The 7,708-nt window shown below is 37.7% G+C and overlaps 1 non-coding gene across 1 annotated transcript; it reads left to right on the top strand.

Annotated features, from left to right (window-relative positions):
- The first annotated feature begins 6,988 nt into the window (after positions 1–6,988).
- TRNAA-UGC (transfer RNA alanine (anticodon UGC)) lies at positions 6,989–7,060 on the top strand. Its single transcript has one exon. It is a non-coding gene; the product is annotated as a tRNA-Ala (tRNA).
- Positions 7,061–7,708: the final 648 nt, after the last annotated feature.

Genomic DNA, 7,708 nt, shown 5'->3' with positions numbered 1-7,708 from the left:
ATTGATTTAGCTTCTTTTCACTAGGAATCTATGCAAACTCTTTCTAGTGTCCTGCAATCCACTTCCAGGCTGCTCTGGTCAAATCTGTCTTCTCTCTGTCTCTGCAGTCTTAAGTAATATTGCTCAACCACACTGGGGTCTCTGGACACCCCAAGTTCTTTCTCATCCAGTATGCTTTATCTGCTCATTCTTTTGCCTGAGCTGCTCTTATCTAGCTCACGGCATTCTTTATGTCTCAGTTGAAATATCGTTTTTTAATCTCTATGTAAACCGCCCCAGTCTGTGTCAATGAAGACTTTTTGCTTCCCCCCATGGCGTTTATTACAACTCACCCCACTCCAGTACTCTTGCCTGGAAAATCCCATGGACGGAGGAGCCTGGTGGGCTGCAGTCCGTGAGGTCGCTAAGAGTCAGACACAACTAAGAGACTTCACTTTTACTTTTCACTTTCTGCATTGGAGAAGGAAATGGCAACCCACTCCAGTGTTCTTGCCTGGAGAATCCCAGGGATGGGGGAGCCTGGTGGGCTGCCGTCTATGGGGTCGTGCAGAGTTGGACACGACTGAAGCGACTTAGCAGCAGCAGCAGCATTTGTATCTGGGCTGTTGTTGTTCAATTGCTAAGTGGGTTCCGACTCTTTGCAACCCCCTGGGATGCAGGATACTAGGCTTCCCTGTCCTGTACTATTTCTTGTCATTTGCTCAAACTCATGTCCATTGGGTCGGTGATGATATCTAACCATCTAATCCTCTGTCTCCCCCTTTTCCTTTTGCCTTCAATCTTTCCCAGCATCAGGGTCTTTTCCAATGAGTCTGTATAGAGTTGACTTTATTTTCTACCTCTGTCTATATTTGAAATACAATAAAAACAAGGATCATAAAATCTTTCATTCATCATTGCCTGGCATATGTTAGGTGATCAAGAGATATTATTTCAATTAATGAATACCCATGAAGAAATATTTGTAGATATTCTCTGAAATGCTAACAATGCTGTATCAGTATTGGAATTTGTGGTAATTTTAAACTTTCTTCTTTATATACTTCTTATGTATTTCTGTATTGAAATGATAATGGTGATATTCTGTGTTTGAAATACAAGTTTCTGTTTTTAACTATGAGAATCCTTTTTAATTTATTTACACATATGTATGTATAAATAAAAATGTATACATGGGTATATATGAATAAATATAGAAAGTGTGTGTGTGTGTAGTTTTAAAATGTGCATCTGATCAATACCGTTCTTCACAATGGAATATTACTCAGTCATGAAAAAGAATAAAATAGTGCCATTTGCAGCAGCATAGATGGACCCAGAGGTTATCATACTCAGTGAAATAAGCCAGATAAAGAAAGACAAATGTCACATTATATCACTAGTATGCAAAATCCAAAGGGAAAAAGGATACAAATTAACTAATATATAAAACAAAAACATGCCCATAGATGTAGAAAACACACTTACATTTATCAAGGGGAAAGGGGAGGGTGAGGGATAAACTAGGAGTATGGGATTAGCATATACACATTGCTATATATAAAATGGATAATCATCAAGGATCTACTGTATAAAAGAGGGAAATATACTCAATATTTTGAAATAATCTAAAAGGGAAAAGAATCTGAAAAAGAATATATATTATGTATTTTCAATATATTCAGAATATATTATATATTGTATGGTACTGTATTATATTTTATATATAATATATAATGATACATTATATGTAATATATGATAATATTACATATATATATATACGTAACCTGAAACACTTTTCTGTACACCTAAAACTAATACAATATTGTAAATCAACTATAGTTCAATTTAAAAAAAATTTAAAAAGTTAAACAGTGTGTATATATTTGTGTGAATGTAGTTTTGAAACATGCATCTGATTAATACTCCACTCACCATTACTTACAGAATACATTTCAAACACTTTAGCATGACATTCAAGTCCCTTACAAAGCTGTTTCAATGCCCCATTTTAGTCTTTGGTTTTGTGGATTCATTCATCCTCACAGTTCACTCTCAGTTTCAACCGTAGCATAGAGCATCCCTGTCTTGGGTGACACATTACATTCGTCTCACTCTGCGCTTCCACTCACAGCTCATCTTTGATGGAGTGCCCTCCTCTACCTTCCTTGCTTGATGAGCTTTCATTTTGGTTATCTCAATAAGGTAGCCTTGAGCCCCCTAAAGAATGAATTCCTGGTCATCTGCATAGTCAATTCCACTTCTAGGATGTTCTAGATCATGGCATACAGTAGGAAGTTTGTTTTTTAATTGACTGAATTATAAGTAAATGTAACAAAGAGAATGTTCTAATTATTATTTTTGTAATGTGTGCTAAATTGATTCAGTCATATCCAACTCCTGTGACCCTATGGACTGTAACCCATCAAGCTCCTCTGTCCATGGGATTCTCCAGGCAAGAATACTGGAGTGGGTTGCCATCCCCTTCTCCAGGGGATCTTCCTAACTCGGGGATCAAACCCGTGTCTTTTAGTCTCCTGCATTGGCAGGCAGTTATTTGTTTATTTACTTATTTTACCACTAGTGCCACCTGGGAAGTCTCTATTTTTTAAATAATTAGCCCCAAATCAATGAATTAAAGCAATGCCAATCATTTTATTATCATTCACTGTTTATCTTGGTTGGGAACTTGGGAAGGGCTCAGCTAAAGGATTTTGGGGTATTGTCCATTGTAGTCCATTGTAGTCATTGGGCCTCCCCTTGTCATCTCCTCACATGGATAATACCATATAGTAGTTACATGCCCATATACCAGTAGTGTGGTATCTTTGCCAATAGTTTGGGTTTCTTCAAGGCATAGCCATTTCAAATCAGAACACCTGACTACATACCAGCTCAGTTCTCCAAAGGAATACATCCCAGCTAACACAGTGGATGCCTCTGCCTTTTCTATGACCCAGCCTCAGAAGAGGCAGGTCACATCTACTGAATTCGACGGTTAAGAATGAGGCACTAAAGCCAGACAAAAATCTTGGAAAAGGGCTATACATCCCACCTAGCAACAGAAGACTATCAAAGAATTTGTAAAGATTTTTAAAGTCACCACAGAGAATGTTATAAGTGGCGCTCACACCCCCTGCAAAACCCTTTACACACGAGCAGGCATCAAAGGACCTGAGTATTTCACATGCTGAAATTACTGTTAATGCAAGAACTGTTCTTAGCTTAAACTGAATGCATCCTCTTTGCAAACACTTCCTCAGCCTGTTTAGCAAAAAAAGAAAGCAAAACAAACAAACAAAAAAAAAAAAAACACTGGAAATGATAAAAAAAAAAACACAGCTTTGATGTAGATAATTTACAGCTGATGTAGACTTTGCTAATTTCTGCTTTTATCAGTAGTTGTGCTCCCAATTTTTAGACACACAGAAATCAAAGAATTCTGCTGGTGAAGGAATCCCTCCTTTGATCTGGAAGATGCAACTAAGGTAGATGTGTTGAAGCTTAGTTCGTAGATCTTAACAAGCAGGCATCTTAGAGCTCTCCGAGCCCAAATGAATCCATAGGCTCATTTCTCTATTCCTTGTACAAGAGACAGACCTCAAACAGACAGATGGAAAGAAATCCTGGACTGTTTCCTATGAGAAATCAAAGATCTCACCTTAACCTAAAGATTCAGCCATTTGTGGAGGTTCCAAATGGAAAAGGGGACTAAGAGTTCAGAGATATTGAGGGGCATAGGATTTTGCTAGGGGATGACTCAAGGGATGGAAAATGCTAGATTGGAAGTTTGGATTGACACCTATACACTGTCATATATAACATAGATCACCAACAAGAATCTACTGCATAGCACAAGGGCCACTGCTCAATACCCTATAATAATCAAAATGGGAAAAGAATTGGAAAAAGAAAAAGATATATGTATAACTGAACCACATTGCTATACATCTGAAACTAACAATATTATTAATCAACTCTACTCCATTATAAAATCAAAACACTTTTTAAAAAAAGATTAAAATTGACAATATGCCTTTGATTGTTTGGAGGTCTGTCTTCTGGAAGCAGGATTTAACAATGAAACAGTTGTCGTTCAGTCACTAAGTTGTGTCCAGCTCCTTGTGACCACATGAACTGTAGCACACTAGGCTCCTCTGTCTTCCACTATCTTCCAGAGTTTACTCAAGTTAATGACCACTGAGTCGGTGATACTATCTAACCATCTCATCCTCTGCTGCCCCCTTCCCCTTTTGCCTTCAATCCCCAGCATCAGGGTCTTTTCCAATGAATCGACTTCACATCAGTTTCTGGCCATTTATTTGTGAAAAGCTCTCAACTTGACTCAGATTGTACAAAGAGCACAAAGCATCTGCCTGGCTGGAGACACAGTCCTGCCTTTTCTTGGAGCAAGGTTGAGCATCAAGGCTGGGAACTCAGAAGAAGCCTTCAGAATGTAGAGTTTATCTTGGAGATTATGGACCAGGCAGAGCCCATTTTCCCAGACATTAATACACACACACAGGAATGCTGGTTTCGTGCAGAGGAGGGCCATGGAGATACAGCTGCACAACAAGAAAGAGAGTTTTTCCATGTGAAATTGTCAGTCTTTCTGTTAGCTCAGATGGTAAAGAATCTGCCTACCACGCAGGAGACCCTGGTTTGATCCCTGGATTGGGAAGATCCCCTGGAGAAGGAAATGGTTACCCACTCTCATATTTTTGCCTGGAAAATTCCGTTGACAGAGGAGCCCTTTGTCTACAGTCCATGGAGCTGCAAGGAGTCAGACACAGCTGAGCATGCACACATATTTAGTGTCTGGTTTATCTGTAGGAATCAGGGTAGTAAATATCAGTACTGTTGTTGGCAGACCTACTGTGTTCCAGACACTGTACACAATGATATCACCTTATCAATCTTCAGAAGAGCTGTTTGTTGGAGGTGTTATTTTTCTAGTTTTATGTTGAGAAAACTGACCTTCAGAGATGAGTCAATTTCCCAGAGGTCATATGGAATGGATAGTATGTCTGTGAGCCAAGCATAGACCTGTTTTGGCTTCCATGTGCATGGTATTTCCAATTATAAATACTCACCATTTCTAGTTTTTAGCGTCTAACAGAAAAATTTAGTTCAATTGATATGCTTAAAGAATATAAGTAAGTGGATGGTTTTTGTTTTTTTTTTTTTTTTGTTTTTTCTTAATCAATAGCATTATAGATGTGGATTGAACATGTCAATTTGAGTTCTGGCTGCCCTATTCATTGATACTAAGTCCTTAGATAAGTCATTGATTTTCCCTTTTTGAGCCTAGTTTTTATCTTTGAAATGTAAATAATAACTTTTGCTCTACTTATGCTTTTGGAGTATTATAAGATTAAAACAAAACATTAAAGAAAGCATGAGGCAAACAGTTGACACCAGTTAGCTCTTGATTGAGATTCTCCCTTCATAGTCATCTGAATGTATATTAGATCTATTTCTGGTCCATAGACATCTTCAGGGTCTTGGCTTTTAAGAGATGCATTGTTCATTGTAGATAGAAAGGTGTGTGAAGAGACATTATGTATTGCCATTCCTACAATCATGAACCATTATAAAAGCTAATAGCTTTTCTTTAGGTCTTTCACAACATGGAAAATTTTTTGAGACCTATGAAGGATGCCTTGCCGTATACAATGGGGACCCTTTATCCCTTCATCTTGAATCCAAGCTGTGGTCTGTAGATTCAAATATGCTGAACCTACCAAGATAGATAATATTATGTGTTCACTCTTGGCTCTCTTGACTGGTAACTTGAATCTATCCATTCCATATTCAACCCACTCCAGTATTCTTTCCTGGAAAATCTTAGGATAGAGGATCCTGGAGGGTTACAGTTCATGGGGCTGAAGAATCAGAAACAACTTAATGATTAAAACCAAAGCAAACCAATTCAATATTTACATCTTTGTTCATTTACATGGTTAACACTTATTGAGCACCTGTGAACTGGGTATGAAGTGTACAGATTAAAGGACAAAGATTCAAGAGTGAAGATAAATGAGGTTCCATCTTCAGTTGGGGTACAGTCCACAGCATAGGGCAAGAGATAAACATGTAAGCAAGGGATTATAAAACCAGTGTTACTGTGATAGGCACTCTTGAAACTAACACACTGTCCCACAAAGGCTGAGGTGGACCAGGCTGAGTCTTAGTGGCTAAAGAGAGATCATCCTAGAGGCAGGAAGCAATACATATCCAAGCATACTTCTTGAGTATCATCTACAGTAAAAGATGGAAAACTGATATTAGGTCTTATGTGTAAATGAAATAAATAAGCCATAAACATGTAAACACAGAGACAAGAGATTCAAAGAGGAGAATTGATCTTTGCTGTGAATGTACCTAAAGCTTTGGTGGCCAGGGACTGAATTGTGCTGACTGAATTGTGCTAACTTAAAGATTTGGAGCCAGTTACATACAAACTGCTGCTGTGGGTTTTTGAGGAATGTGGGGGAAGTGTTGATTATACAATATAAGTGGGAATAAATCAGAATACAGAACTGTATATCCAATTACCTTTATAAGAAAGACTGGGAAACAGTAACCCTGCATGGGAAAGTTATCTCTGATAGTATAAATATATATTAAAAAGTATTGATAATGAGCTCATGTAATTTTTATAATCACACATTTAAATAATATATAATTTAATTGGATCCTCATAAAGGAATGGATTCCTGGATCATTATATCTTGGTCTGACTTACTCCATATAATCTGCTGTCACTTTTCCTGTGAAAATAATTTGTAAATTGTGGATTTACTGCCTCTATGGTAGACAAAATATTATATCTCTTATAAAGCCAGAGTTGAGCTACTAACTGTGATATTCTCCAATTTCTGTTATCAAAATTACATCCACATGACATAATACTTCTTCTTTTTCCTAAGGTAAAATACTTTGGTTCAGGCAAGTTTCTTTGATTAGACACTGACAAAACTTATTTAAAAGCATTGCATCAACATGGGGATGTAGCTCAGTGGTAGAGCGCATGCTTTGCATGTATGAGGTCCTGGGTTCAATCCCCAGCATCTCCACTTTCTTCCTGTTTAATTCTTGCAAAATATAGCTAGTGCATGTATAGATTTGAATTTTTAAAAATTACATCAAGATAAATATAATTAACACTGCTTTATGTTATACATGAGGTTAAGAGAGTAAATCCAAGAAAAAAATATTTGCTTTTTTCTATTTATTTAATGTCCATAAAGAAGGCTAAACATCAAACAACTGATGCTTTCTAATTGCAGTGCTAGAGAAGATTCTTGAGAGTCCCTTGGACTGCAAGGAGATCCAACCAGTCCATCCTAAAGGAAATCAACCCTGAATATTCATTGGAAGGACTGATGCTGAAGCTGAAGCTTCAATACCTTGGTCACCTGATGTGAAGAACTGGTTCATTTGAAAAGATTCTGATGCTGGAAATGATTGAAGGCGTAAGGAGAAGGGGACGACAGAGGATGAGCTGGTTGAATGGCATCACCAAATCAAAGGACATGAGTTTGAGTAGACTCCAGGAGCTGGTGTTGGACAGGGAAGCCTAGGGTACTGCATTGCATGGGGTTGCAGAGTCAGACACGACTGAGCAACTGAACAACAATATCTATATGAGATGATGGATATTCACTTATTGTGATCATCATTTTATGATGTATGCATGTCAAACCATTGTACTGTACACCTTC

This window comes from Capricornis sumatraensis, chromosome 7, assembly GCF_032405125.1.
Source record: "Capricornis sumatraensis isolate serow.1 chromosome 7, serow.2, whole genome shotgun sequence".
NCBI lineage: Eukaryota > Metazoa > Chordata > Mammalia > Artiodactyla > Bovidae > Capricornis > Capricornis sumatraensis.
The sequence above is the reverse complement of the archived record's forward strand: the minus strand, read 5'-3'. Positions and strand labels throughout refer to the sequence as shown.